At 32.9% G+C, this 15,857-nt stretch overlaps 1 long non-coding RNA gene across 1 annotated transcript in view; it reads left to right on the top strand.

Annotated features, from left to right (window-relative positions):
• LOC144305354 (uncharacterized) overlaps positions 1-15,857 on the top strand; it is a 47,092-nt gene that overhangs the window by 17,518 nt on the left and 13,717 nt on the right. The window lies entirely within an intron of this gene.

Raw genomic sequence — 15,857 nt, 5'->3', positions numbered from 1 at the left:
TTTCAGCACCATAAAAGATCTCCCATGTTTTATCCTTTAATAATCATTCCCATTGCTGCCATGCCCCTCCAGCATCTCTGACCCCTGGCAAATACCACTATGTTTTCTGTATCTATCATTTTGTCATTTCAAGAATGCTATCTAGATGGGATCATACAGTATGTGACCTTTTGGGATTTGTTTCTCTACTCAGAATAATGCCCCTGAGATCACTGGCATTGTTTTAGAAGGAATGACCAGCACACAGCAGTGAGTGGTGGTTGACTGGACTTTGGTTTTCCAGCAGTAGCAGGAGGTAACTACCAACAGTTGTGGGAGCCACAGGCTTCAGAGGCTTTCAGCAGCACTGAAGGATAAATCAGTGAGTAGCTGCAAGCTTCAACTGACTTAGGAGGGTCCGGCATTGGCAATATCTAGCAGGGTCAAGGGAACAAGTCCACTTGAGCTCTGGAAACAAGACCTCCCTTGTTTCTTCCAGACCTCTGGTATGGGAGAAGTTTCCTGAAATTATTATTATTTTTTTTTGGTTCCTGAAATTATTAATCTCTATTTACTTCAGTGTCTCCTTTTCATTAATTCTACCCTTTTAATACTTTTATAACTAGTTCTCAGTATTTAATACCCTCTATATTACTTACTTAGCATAAATTCTACTTTTCTGAGTGGATTCTGACAGAGACATTGTTAAACAGATTCGATGCTAAGAAGTTAGTTCATAGAGTATCATTAACACATATTGATAGTATTGATATTATTACTAATATTAGTGATAATAAAGTTATTATTTATTGGAAATCTATTCTGCACTAGGCATTCTGTATAATAGCTTTCTTTCAAACAGCAATGAAAAAAAGTTGAGTAAGAAGAGTAGAGCTATGCCAGCTTTGAATACAGTCATTTTTAATTATATAAACACATTTTCTACATGTATTTGATGAAAAAACTGAATTCTCAGAGTCAACTAAAAGTTAATCTATTTCACATGACAGCTCACTTAGGAGTCCAATGGTCATTCAATGTCAACGTGGTTAAGTTTATGATGCTTAATGACAGAACCAGAATATGGTTGCAGTGAAATGTTCTGGTGCTATAACACTCACACTGTGAAATGCTGTCCTATTAAGCATTTCAGATTCCAAGTCCAAGCCAATATTCTTTAACTTGTGAAAATACTTTTGGCATTATATTTTATGTTTGCTGAAAAGTCGTCTCAGTCAAAATGGTTTGGTGGTGCCAGTTGAAGCCTTGTGCAGCTGGCAACTTTTAATTGTTTCCTGTATAGCTTGGAATGACAATGATGCCAGTGGCCTAGTTTAATAATTGATTACTTATTTAAAATAAATAAGTTTTATGTTTTGCTTTAACTGGCTACACTTTAAAAAAATGTTTTTTCTAAAAGGAAGAAAATTATATAAAAGTCTCCTAATTTAATAAAAAGCCACGTTAAAAAAATAAAAAGCCATGTTTTTATTTCTCAAATTCCTTTGGAAAAATTTTAGCCTGTATCTTAAACATTTAGTTATCTAAATATTCTTAACCAGTGACCATGATTGTCACTTATTTCTCCATGAATTTTTAAAGTGATAACTCTAGTCCAAATTGAATTGCTCCTAATAAATTGTATTTTATATTAATTATACCATATAATTTGTGTTATATTTTACTGTTTTTACAAAACCCCCACCACTTTTGTTTCTGAAATTGATCAATTGTTAATAATGCCAAATACATTTATTTTTTTTTTTTTTTTTTTTTTTTTTGCCAAATACATTTATTTCATATTTCTACCATGTGTAAGACCTTAATGCTATGGATATATTAATATTTGTGTTTTTAAGCTCTCACTCTAATAAAATATTCAACTAACTTGTTTCTATATCTGTATTTGAATGTTTACAACTACTAATTTAAGAGTAAATTGCTAAAGTGTTCTCTTTTAAAATTGAGAATCATGCCAAATCAGAGCATGCAATCCCCTCTGATCATGGATTCCATCTGGTTTATACACTCTCTGCCTTCTTGGCCAGTGATTACACTGGGTGTTTATTCAACAATCATTGTCTCAGTGCTAATCTCTAAGTAAAAACAAAGCACTCAATGTGACAAAGTCCCTGCTTTCATAAAACTTGTATTTAAGAAACATAAATAAGAAAAATATTAAATAAAAAGATAATTTCTCATGATAATAATCATATAAAGAGAGCAAATCACAAAAATATTATCTGAGGAAGAATTATTGTAAACAAGTCATGAGGGACGCCTGGGTGCCTCAGCCGTTGAGTGTCTGCCCTTGGCTCAGGGTGTGATCCTGGAGTCTGGGATCCAGTCCCACGTTGGGCTCCCTGCACGGAGCCTGCTTCTCCTTCTGCCTGTGTCTCTGCCTCTCTCCCTATCTGTGTCTCTTATGAATAAATAAATAAAACCTTTAAAATAAGTAAATAAATAATAAATTAATAAATTAATAACTAAATAAGATAAAATAAACTGATAAATAAGTCCTGAAAGAAATTCTCTTAAAGGATATGATATTCAAGCTGAGAACTGAATTTTGCCAACAGCTTATTCAGATAATCAGAAGAAAAAATATTTCAGTCCATGGTTAGCATAAACTCCTGGAGGTGAGAATAAGCTTGACTTACTTAAAAAAAACGTTTTTTTTTTTCTTTAGGTGTTTTTTAATTAAATTAAGTAGTTTAGATTTTATACCAGGAATAATAGGAAACATTTTTGTTTGAACAAGGAGGTAATCTCATTTTATTTGAATTTATGATAATGAATCTGTGTTGTGAAAAATGAATTAAAAGTGGCAAAATATAAAAATGTCTTAGTTATAGGTGAGAAACAACGGTTGTTTAGGATGGTATCAGTTGATACAAAGATAAACAGGCATATTTGCAATGTGTTTGTTAGCCAAATTAAAAATACTTGCATAAATTAGAGGTGAAGAACAGAAAAACTTAGGTGGACAAATGAAAATTTTAGGAAAAGCTCTCAAAATGTCAAAAAAAATTTCTCTCCAAGCTTCACTATTTATAATCAGCCAAATCTTATATAATTTAATCCTCTCAATAATTATATTTAATAATTATTTTTATTGTACTCTAAAGATGAATTCACTCAATGTCAGGAAGATTAAGTCAATGTCTCAAGATTGCAGAGCTTTCTTTAAGGTAAAATTAGCAATATAAAACTTCAGAATATATTTAAATAGAAATGCCATAGAAATAATTTAGACTCCATGTTTTTTTCTGATTGGAAGCTGCTGAGATGGAAGGTGGGAATGTATAGTCATTTGTTAAACATATGATTTGCTCATAACATGTGCCTCTGAAATAGTTGTACCTGAAGTACAAGCTGGCAAAAATTTCATTAAAAGAAATATTTTAGGGGATCCCTGGGTGGTTCAGTGCCTGACTTCTGCCCAGGACATGATCCTGGAGTCCCAGGATCGAGTCCCACATCAGGCTCCCTGCATGGAGCCTGCTTCTCCCTCTGCCTGTGTCTCTGCCTCTCTCTGTGACTCTCATGAATAAATAAATAAAATCTTAAAATATATATATATAAAGAAATATTTTACCAAAATCACTTGATATGAATTTCTTATGAATCTAACTTGAAATTTTCTGAAATACAACCACAAAATTCATTCTTTACTGCCATACAAAATTAATGAGATGAATTTTCAAAATTTAACAGAGAAGTTCATTAGGGATTATTTAGCAAATTAAGCTTGGAGTATTGGCATTATTATATTATTTTTTATGTTTGTTAGTATTAAGCTTACTAAGTGCTAGTTTCTTTCCATAAGTTATTTCATTTAATTATTAAAAATGTACTTAGAGGTAGAAAGTATATGGATTTTTCCAATCCAGATACTAAGGAGACAATTCAAGTAACTTGGTCAAGATCACTAGGTTAAAACAGCCTGAGATGAGTTTCAACTTCATTTAGTTCTAAATTTATAATAAATACTTCTTAAGTACATTCTATTTTTTCCAGCAAAAAGTGGGTAGAATGATAGCCGCTGTTTTGAGATATATCTAAAAGTATATTTTGATTTGTGTGTGGTTAATTCATTTTTTCATATACATATACCCATACCTTATTTTAAAACATCTAAGGATTTAATTCTAGTGCCTCGTATTTGTGTAATATAGAAACATAGAAAATTTGACTTGTTAGATATAAAACAGCAAATGTTAATTTCCAAGGATATAAATACTAATTCAATTCTTTACTGAAAGCTTATTCTTGTCCCAGAGCTAGAACAAACCATCCTAAAATTTTATGCAACCACAAAAGACCATGAATAGCCAAAGCAGTCTTGAAAAAGAAAAGTAAAGTTGTAGTCATCATGATTCTGGACTTCAAACGATATTACAAAGGTGTTCTTATCAAGACAATATGTTACTGGCATACAAAGAGACACATAAATCCATAGAATAAAAGAGAAACCCCAGAAATGGACCCACAACCATAGGATCAACTAATCTTCAACAAAGCAGGAAAGAATATCCAATGGTAAAAACACAATCTTTTCAACAAATGGTGTTGGGAAAACTGGACAGCAACATTCAAATGAATGAAACTCAACCACTTTTGTACACCATACAGAAAAATAAATTCAAAATAGGTGAAAGACCTAAATGTGAGATAAGAAACCATCAAAATCCTGGAGGAGAACACAAGGAGCAACCTTTTTGACCTTGGCTATAACAACTTCTTAAGACATGTCTCTGGAGACAAAGGAAACCAAAGCAAAAATGCACTTTTGGGACTTCAAGAAAAAAAGCTTCTGCACAGTGAATGACAGATGCAGTGTCAACAAGAATAAAGGGAACCTTTGGAATGAGAGACTCTATAAAGAATTTATCAAACTCAACACCCCTCCCCCAAATAATCCAGTTTAAAAATGTGTAATCCAACAGATTTTTTAGAAAATAAACATACCCATGTGACGATAATCCAGTTTAAGAAATAGAATAATGCTAGCAAACTAGAAGCCTTACTGCCTCCCCCGTCATCTTCCAGTCTTTATCCCCTCTGTACTTACCAAAGTTAACCAGTATCTTGTAACATTGGAGATTGGTTTTGCCAATTAGGGGCCTTTTATAAATAGAATAGTGTATATTCTTCTGTGATGACTTCTTTCATCCAACATTATGTTGCTGAGAACATGTAATTTAATGCATATTGATTATCTTATTCTAATCTAGCATTAATTTTTTAATGCAGCAATTCATGTATACGGTTGACTCTTTTTTTTTTTAAGATTTTATTTATTAATTCATGAGAGAGAGAGAGAGAGAGGCAGAGACACAGGCAGAGGGAGGAGAAGCAGGCTCCATGCAGGGAGTCCGATGTAGGACTTGATCCCAGGTCCCCAGGATCACACCCTGGGCTGAAGGCAGAGCTAAACTGCTGAGCCACCCAGGCTGCCCTACAGTTGACTCTTGTTAAACAACTGGGTTGTGTCCAGTTTGGGACTACTACAAGTAATTTTCCATATTAAAACTCAATTGATAAAATAACAATTATAAAATAGTTTATTCACCAGGGCAGCTCAGTCAATTAAACGTCCAACTCTCAGTTTCAGCCCAGGCCAGGATCTCAGGCTCAGGGAACCAAGCTCCACCTGGGGCTCCATGCACAGCATGGAGTCTGCTTTTCTCCCCCTCTCCCTGCCCCAGGGACTCTCTAAAATAAATAAATAAATCTTTAAAAAAAAGTATATTCTCCACTGCTGCTGTGCCATCTCTGCATGGAGGAAGCATTCATATTAAGTGTTCTAGACTTGTCCTGTTTGTCTACTTTTTATTTTACCCTTGCAAGAACACTGCACTCTCATAGCTTTAATAATAAACCTTGATATTCAGAGTAATAACCCCTTTATACCTTTCTCCTTTTCTTCAAGAGTCATGCTATTTTGGGCTTTCAAATTTCTAATAACTTAGATTTGTTGACCAATTTTAGTAAAAGTTATGCATAAATTTGTTTAGGAATATCTTAATTCAAGAGGTCAATTTAAAGGGAACTGACAGCTTTCCAATATTGTCTTTTGATTCATGGATCTGATATATTATTCCCTTATGTCTAGTTCTAAAAGAAAAAAACAAAAGACTCCATTCTTAGAGTTACCATTTTTTGCCTGTCAGTTCAAATAAATAACTTAGTTTCTCTCCTCTGTAATTTGGATATATCATATATTCATTATAATTTAGTACAAAATGTTTTACAATTACATTTATGATTTATTTCTTTGAGCTACAGATTATTTAGAAAAAAGCTTTACATTTCTAAACATGTGATGGTTATATTTTGTTATGACTTTCTAGCTTACTTCCATTATTTTATAATCAGAATGATTATGAATGATTTAAACCCTTTAAGCATGTCAACATTTGCTTAGTGGCATAGCATATGGTGAAATTTTATTAACATTGCATGTATACTTCAAAAAGACATTATTTTCTGCAATTGTTAGTTTCTATAGAAAAAACATTATATCAAGATTATTCATCAGAGTTCCAATTTTCTATATTCTCACTCATTTTTTTGTCTGATTGCCCTACCAGCTATTGAAAAATGTATGCTAAAATTTCCCACTATAATTATAGTTTTTTATATTTATCTTTTTTGTTTGGTCAAATTTTACTTTGTTGTGACATTGTATTATGTGACTACAAATTAAAATCTGCTATATTTTCTTCATTAATTAAGCATTTTATCATCATGAAATTTCACTTTATCTTTTCCCTTAAATTCAACTGTGCCTAACTAATAGCTCCATCAATTTCTTTTGATGGGTATTCACATAGCATTTGATTTTCTCTACTTTTACTTTTAAATGCTCTTCATTTTTTATGTTTCTCTTATTTGTAGTATATATATATTTTTCTCTATGTCTGATAATTATTTTTGAACATCAATTTCATGTATACAAATGTGCTTTCTGATATTGGGAGTTTAAATAAACCATTTTGGTACTTCTTTTCTCTTTATTCTGCCTATTATGAGTTTCTTTCATCACTTATTTGATTTATTTATATTTATTTTTATAAAATTATTCAATTTTCCTTATATTACCCATGCACTCATTCTTCTACCACTATATCAGTAGTTTCCAGATCATATCATACATTGCTATCTTATCAAAATCTAATAAAAATATCTAATTTCAGTATGGAAATGTCTAAGGTTTTGGATTCCATTAGCTCCATTTATCTTTTTCACAATTTATATCATCTTTCTCTCATATACCTTAAATTTTTTAAATTCCACTCGATATTACTATATTGTTTTAAGCTCTTACTATTCATTTGATTTATCCAAATATTTCCTTTTATAAATCCTTATCCTTTATCTTATCCAAGTTATCTGATCTTCTATCTAGTTTCATGTATATTTTTTCAACACTTGAATACCCTCTTATACTTGCTTTATCATCAGAAATACTAATGACACATTTTCTCAGCTTGTTCTTTTAATGACATTTTTTTTATTTCATCTTTCTTTTTGAGACTAATTTAGCTAAAATTGTAGACTAGAAGCCCCTTCTTTCCCTGCCAAACACAGCCCAAAGTTTTAAATATTATATCCAATCATAATCCTCTATTGTTTTCTTTTTTTTCCTTCTTCTATTGTTTTCTATGAGAAATTATGTGTCAGTATTGTCATTGATTATTTGAAAGCACTCATTTGTATCTCACTTCCTACTTTTCTATATATCTATTTTTTTTTACATATTCATTTTGTGAGAAACACTGATGTCATTATTTTTGCTGAGGCAAGTGCATTTAGTTTTAGTTTCCTCTTGTCTGAATTTTTGCTGCCCAATTATATTTTATGTCTTTGGGTAATGATTCTAAATTTTTCATGGGTTGGAGTAAATCAAATTGGGAATTTAAACCAAATCCTCCATCACTTATTTACCTTTCAATTATGATACAATCACCTACATTAACTTAGTTTAAAAATATTTTATGTTTAAATTTACATTCAGCTGTAACTTGAATAAACACACATACACACATACACACACAGACTTATAGTGATTTTGTGAAATTCGGGTTTAGAATTAAAGACATAATGCCTAGGACAGCCCCGGTGGTTTGGCACAAGGCGGTTTGGCACTGCCTTCTGCCCAGGGCGTGACATGGAGACCCCCGATCCAGTCCCATGTCAGGTTCCCTGCATGGAGCCTACTTCTCTCCCTCTCCCTCTGCTTGTGTCTCTGCTTCTCTCTCTCTCTCTCTGTCTCTCTCTCTGTCTGTCATGAATACATTAAAAAAAATAGACATGCCTAAAATAATTGTTATATTTTTCATTCTTTAAAATAAACTTATGTGCTACCAGTACTCATTAGGACATAGAATGATGATAGGCCTGTGGTCTCATGATAACAAGAGAAAAACAAAACAAACAGCAAACAAAAAAACAAAACAAAACAAACAGCAAACAAAAAAACAAGATGAAATATTTAAAAGATAATAGACTTTTATAGGAAGCTATTGTAGAGTGGTGTATGCAAGGAAGCCTGAGAAACAATATTCCCGAGAGGACCAAGTCTCCTATAGGTGAGCAGAGTGCCACAGCTGGCTAAGGAAAAAAAAAAAACCTCAAGCAGAATTTTAAGGACAATTTTAATAGCAAGATAGATTAGAATCCAAAAGAGGTTAAAATGTAAAATTAAATAACTCAACCTAAAATTTTTCCTCTTGTCTGAATTTTGCTGAAAGATTAGCAGTGAAAGTAGTTGGAAATCTGAAAGAATTTATGAAGTTTTTATGATTTGCAAAGAAACTAGATTCATAAACCCTGACATAAAGCTCTCTGAAATATCACTCCAATAACATATTTGATCAAATTTTCACAAGAATACAGAGATCAGCCCTTCAGCAACTGTAGTTGAAAGTGAGTAGAAAGAGATTTTTCTAACAAAGTGTAAAAGAAAAAAATCTAATTAAAACAGCACCAAAAACAAAAACAACAAAAACAGCACCTAAATTGGTAGCATCTGACTCTTTAGCTTCTTATTCTAGCTGCTAGAAAAAGGAGAGAGCTTGTAACATCATGGATACAAATAGAAAATGTTGTATTTCCAAAATCCCTATGCTGTTACTTTATACCCATTGTCCAGAAAATAATAGGGAAAAAGTGAGAAGTATGGAAAAACTGGAAACTCCATACATAATTAAGAGAAAAAAATTCAACAAAAGCAGATCCCCGGATGATTCAGATGTTGGTATTAACATTTAAACAATTATGATAAAATACATATTATGCCTTGGAGAGTAACACAATCTGTTTATTTTCTTTATTTTTTAAATATTATTTATTTATTTATTCATGAGAGACACACAGAAAGAGAGGCGGAGACATAGGCAGAGGGAGAAGCAGGCTCCACGCAGGGAGCCTGATGCGGGACTCAATCCTGGGTCTCCAGGATCATACCCTGGGCCCAAGGCAGGCGCTAAACCGCTGAGCCACCCAGGGATCCTCTCAATCTGTTTATTTTTACAGCCAAGGCAATGAGGTACCTTGTGATGCTTCTTTCCTAAACAGAAACCTTTTGTTTTTTAATTATGGCTTTACAGAAAAAGTGTGAAGGCCACTTCATTAAAGAATAGAATATAAGACAGAAGTCCTTTTCACATTGGAACAAGAAAAACTGCTCCAGTCACCACTTCTGAAGTACTGAAAGGAGGACAGAAATAAATGTAGGGCAAGCAGGTGATTTGGGATTGTGGGCCTAAACTTAGGGATTTAAGAAGGTTGCTGCTAATAAAATAACCATGTTCATATGGGGAAGACAACTGAGTTAGTGTTGCTCATTACTGACAGATTTACCACCATTTAGCACCATTTACTATGGAATGGGAACTATTCTGCACCATTGGTAGAAGATGTAAACTAAAGCAGGTTTTCTAATATCCCTTTACCTTCAAGTAGTAGCAATAAGTGATAAAGAAATCCCTAAATGTTACAGGAAGGGATCATGGAGTATGCTAACGTTAAAAAGGCCTTAATGTGAACAGTCTTTGAATCCAGAGGCAAATCTCTATTGGCCCACATATCAACAGTGGGCATCACATCATCTCAAAATATTAGATAGGACTTGGCAGATATAAATTAAAAGACCAAAACCGATCAGCCATTTTGCATCAGAAAGAACAAGGGATTAAGATACTCCTAATTGATTGAATCTCTTCTCTCATTGGCTTCTATGGAATCACAAAAGCTATTCCAGGTACTTAGCGCCTACATGAAGAAAATGACGGCAGACATATGAAGCACTAAGCATTTATCTGTATGAGTCTGGAAAAAAAAAAATCAACTTGTAAAGACTAAGATACCATAGATGAAAAAAAATTTCTAGTTGTTTGCTTATTTGTACACTTGGTGTACTGTACTTGGATTAGTCCACTAATTGGAAAATAAACAACGAAAAGCTATCACATTATTTTTGTTCATTTAAGAAGCTGAAAAGCAGAATAAGTATATTTAGGATTCACTATCTGAATAACTGCAGGAATATCTGAGAATATAATTTTATTTTTTAACATGTATAGGTCTTCTTTTTGAGAACTGGCTGATAGCCTAAAAGGCACAGCTCTAACATGGCTTTAACCTATTATTTTTTGATGTTTAATGAGTAAGAAAAAATGAAATAATAAAACAAAACCATACATTTAATTAACAAATATCTATCTTTTTCCCAATCTCCCAAAACATAATCTGGAATGGGGAAAACAGACTCTCAGTGTGTTTGTTCCCTTCACATCATCAGGACATCCAGGGAAAAGCCTGAGCAGGACCCTCAATAATATAGGATCCCAGACAATGGACCCCTTTTGCCAGAGTCTAAGGAAGGTACTGTCTCACTAGCAGTATTATGCTTCTTTGGTAATATTAATGGGAACTAAAGGACGAAACATGGAGATATTTAAAAAGAAGCATAAGTAGAGAACCAGTTAGGAATGTAAGAGATTTTATACTTATGTAACACAGACTAAAGTCAAATGCAAAGGTATGTTAATTCAATAAGCTGCAGCTGGGATGAGTCATAGCTTGTAAATGGTTTTTATTAGGCCATTAGTAATCTGAAGTTATGAAATTATGTGGCTTTAAGGTCAATCTAACATTGCACTACTGTTAATAAGATATCTTCATGATTTTCCATCAACCTACACACTGAGTCATCACATTTCTGATATCAGGCTAATTCATCAATAAGTGGATTGTTTCCTCTAAAAAGAAAAGTGCAACCTATAGCGACATATGCATTCTAGCAGAATATGAAAAACTAAATTTTATGTAATAAATTTTGAAAAGGCTTGGCAATTATTCATCCCATTCAGTGTTCTGCAAAACTTTTAATATCTATTCAGAAAGTCTAATAAAAATTTTTCTGGATTGAAAAGAAACAGGACTCTCCCTGATTCTTGAGTGCCTTTCAAGCAGTTTGTTATTTAAGATTCTTAATGAAGACAGACCAGTTCCATTCCTAAAGATACACTTCATTAACATCAATTATTTGAGTCCCTGTAACATGTATAGATACAGAAAAAGAAAAATTTTAAGGGGAAGATAACCCAAGTGTTTGAATAATTAACAACTGTTTAATCATTATTTATTGCCTGGTTCATAAGTTTACTCTAAGATGCATTGCATTAGAAAAAAAATAATGCAATAAATAGTAATATATCATTCAGTAAAAAGTCCCTCAGGCACCAACAAGGTTAAAAAATGAGGAAGAATATAATTTTTTAATCTCTAGCATACATGTAGTATTAAAATATTCAATCATTTACTCCAGTCCACAAAGCAAGCCAATAATGTGAATTTAATCCAAAGTGAGTTTTTTTTTTATATCCATAATTATTTTACTGCCAATAAAAACAATCAGTAATTTTGGATTCATTTGGATTCAACTATGCATAGCATCTCTATGTTCAAACCACTTTGTGACTTGAAACTATTATTCTAGAAGAAATAAATAAAAGCTATTTTTAATATACTGTTCATATAAAATCTACTACCAACTTTACAAATCTTTATCATTTGACTTTCTTATCCCTGACTTCCACCTTTATGTTCACACTTGATTTTAATTTTTTTAAAGGTTTTATTTATTTATTCATGAGAGACACAGAGAGAGGCAGAGGCATAGGAAGAAGGTGGAGAAGCAGGCTCCATGCAGGAGCCCCACGCAGGACTTGATCCCCGAACTCCATGATCACATCCTGAGCTGAAGGTGGATGCTCAACCACTGAGCCACCCAGGCGTCCCCACACTTGATTTTAATGATTTTAATAATTCATTAAAAGGAAAAAGAACAGTTGCTTTCCTTTACCTTTGCTGCCACTCATTCTTCATCACAACACTTTACAAGACTTTAATTAAAAGACTTTCTTTTATTACCCAAATACATTTTGTTCATCATGATAAAGACAGTTGAATTCAGTGTCAGAAATCTAATTGTCTTTTATTTAGTGGCTAGTTCATTGATACAATCAGTATAATTAGGCTGATCTTGAAGTTTAATGAACATTCAGAAAAAATAAAATCTCTACAGGAAAGAGCAACAACTCTAGTAAATTATATTCCTTGGTTTCTTAATGATCTAGGTTTTGTTCTGATGTCTCTGTTTGGTGGAAGAATGAAATCTTACGTGTCTTACCTTGCTCTATTAGGCCTGCTGATGATAAACAGAACGTTTAAAGAAATGATTGTATGCTATGGCTGCTGTTACAGAGCCATAGCTGGAAGACTGATTGCAAATAAAAAGATAATCAACAAAATATTCTCTGTCCCCAGAGCCTTATTGCACTAGGATAGGAAATTAAAGTCAAATAAGCTTAAAAGTGAATTCTATACAAAGGAAGGGTTTTTGTATACTTAGGCCATTTTATTATTCCAATGACAACTATAACAAATGATTTAATTTTATAATGAAATAATACAAATTCCTCAGATTTACATTTTTTTCAATAAACATTTTATGTTAGAACAGTTTTAGATTTACCAAAAAAAAGATGTCAAGATAGTAATATGCTTAATCTCCCTATTATTACTATCTCACCTTAGTATGGTACATTTGTTACAATTAATAAACTGATATTGATACATCATAAGCAAAGTTCACACTTTATTAAAGTATCCTTAGTTTTTATCTAATTTCCTTTTTCCGTTTTAGGATCTATCTAGAATATGACATTGGATTTAGTTGTCTTGTCTCCTTAGGCTACTCTTGGCTGTAATAACTTCTCAGAATTCTCTTGATTTTGATGACCTTGATAATTTTGAGAAGTAATGTTTAGGTATTTTCTAACTATCCTTTAATTGGAATTTGTTTCATAGTTTTCTCATGATTAGACTTGGTTTATGTGTTGTGGGGAAGAGCAGAAAGGGAAAGTGCTATTTTCATTACATTATATTCATGGGTTTATGCTATCGAAGTAACCTCACTGTTGATGTTGACCTTGATCACATGTCTGTAGGAGTGTTTATCAGATTTCTCTGCTATAAAGTTACTCTTCCCCCCCCCCCCCCCCCGCTCTATACTTTATCCTTTGGAAGAAAATTACCATGCATAGCCTATAATTAAGAAGTGAGGGGTTATACTCCATCCCCTTGAGGGTAAAGTATCAACATAAGTTATTTGGAATTGTTTTCCATGGGCTTGTCTATTTTCACCTATTTGCTCATTTATTCAACCATTTATTTATATCAGTATGGACCTATAGGTATGTATTTTGTACTTTGCCTTTTAAAGCAGTATTACAATATCTATTTCGTTGTTAAAAATTTCAGATTTGGGCATTGGTAACTCCTACAGACAGCCACTATTTACTTACTGCATCTATTTGATATATCAACATCAGAGTGTTGTGTTTTGTTTTGTTTTGTTTTGTTTAGAACTTCCTTACTTTCTGGCACTGAAAGGCACTCCATACTCATATTGAGTATTTCTATCCCAGTCCTAGAATCAGCCACTTCTCCAAGAAGCTCTAGTTTCTTTACATGAAAATCAAAGAATATTACTCAGCCATGAAAAAAAAAAAGAAAGAAAAGAAAAAAAAAAGCTTTCCATTTGCAATGTTGTGGACGGAACCAGAGTCTAGTGAAATAAGTCAGATGAAGACAAGTATCATATGATTTCACGCATATGGAATATAAGAAACAAAGTAGATGAACATATGGGAAGGGGGGACGAAAAAAGAAAGAGAGGGAAACAAAACATAAGAGACTCTTAACAATAGAGAGCAAACAGGATTGATGAGGGAGGTGGGTGGAGAATAGGCTAGATGGGTGATAAGTATTAAGGAGGGCACTTGTGATGAGCACTAGGTGTTGTACTTAAAAGTGATGAATCACTGAATTCTATTCCTGAAACAAAATTGCACCAGATGTTAACTAAAATTTAAGTTAAAATCAAGTTATTAACCAAGATTAGAATACTAGCTGTGTTTATTGTTACTGGGGGGAGGAGGTATCATTGCTTTTAGTTCCTCTCAAATGACAGAATAAGGAATTATATGTGTATATACTAACTAGAGTGTGTGTGCATGTATCTCTAAATTTTCTATGTGTAATTTATGTATATTTATGGTAAGCTATACATATATGAGGGAATATTGATGATTCCAACTTTAACGCATTATAAATGCATCATTCTAGCTTCCTCCCTTTCTTGTGTATAAACTCTCACTCCAAGGGCATCTGGGTGACTCAGTCTGTTAAGTCATTAATCATCTGCTTTTGGCTCAGGTCATGATCCCAGGGTCCTAGGATAGAGCCCCCTGTTGGGCTCTCCATTCATCAGGAAGTCTGCTTCCCTCTCTCCTTCTGCCTCTCCTCCCTGCTCATACTCTCTCTCTCTCTCTCTTTCTTATTCTTTCTTAAATAAATAAATAAAATCACTAAAAAAATAAAAATTAGAAATAAATAAAAAATAAACTCTCACTCCAACAATAAGAAACCTGGTGCCCACCATCCAGCACCCATTTATTTGATTATTTAATCCCAGTATACATATTTAAAGTATCAGAATTACTAAACCTTTCCCCTTTGAAAAATAATTTTATCAGCTATGGTATAGTACTTATGTACAATTGCTTCTGATTTAATTTTAGAGATTCTGTTAATTTCCAAACTTACTGTCAGCACTATTTTTCACACTGACCTTCAGTGAGGTTGTTTCATAAACACAGTTAGAATGTATTGTCACATTCCACATTCCATCCAGGGATCCCATTACCTCCTACATAATTATTTTTAAAATTTATATATATTAAGGTTTAATCTTTGGGCTGTACATTTATGTAGGTTTTGTGAAAGGCCTTACATCATATATCTTTTCACTGCCCTAAAAATTCTCCTTTGCCTCACCTATCCAATACTTTCCCCATTCTCCAGGAAATCCTGGGATTACTTTTTTTTTTTTTTTGCATGTTTTGTAATTTTCTGTTGAAAGCCAGACATGATTTATCTGGTAAAATAAGCTAAAAAATGAACCTTCCTCATGAAATTTTATGTTAATCTGGCTAGCAGTTAAACTATGTTTAATGTATGCTACGGTGGTTAAGAGGCTTCAAATTCTGCTGGTGTCCTGATTTATGTGTCCTCTTGATTTTGGGCTCTACTAAGTACTCATCCTCAAGGGATCTGCATCCCTTAGTTCTTCACCTATAATTAATTATTGCTAAACCAAAGTCTTGTTAGTGCAGTACTAAGGTGTAAGTGAGGAGGCATATTCTACAGTTTTATATTAAATCTCAGGTTTTGTTTTGTTTTGTTTTGTTTTGTCTTTGTGAGCTTGTATATTTGTGCTGTGACCTTCACATGTGTTTACA

This window comes from Canis aureus, chromosome 35 (assembly GCF_053574225.1).
Source record: "Canis aureus isolate CA01 chromosome 35, VMU_Caureus_v.1.0, whole genome shotgun sequence".
Classification (NCBI taxonomy): Eukaryota; Metazoa; Chordata; class Mammalia; order Carnivora; family Canidae; genus Canis; species Canis aureus.
Note: the sequence above shows the minus strand (reverse complement) of the source record. Positions and strands in the feature narration are given on the sequence as shown.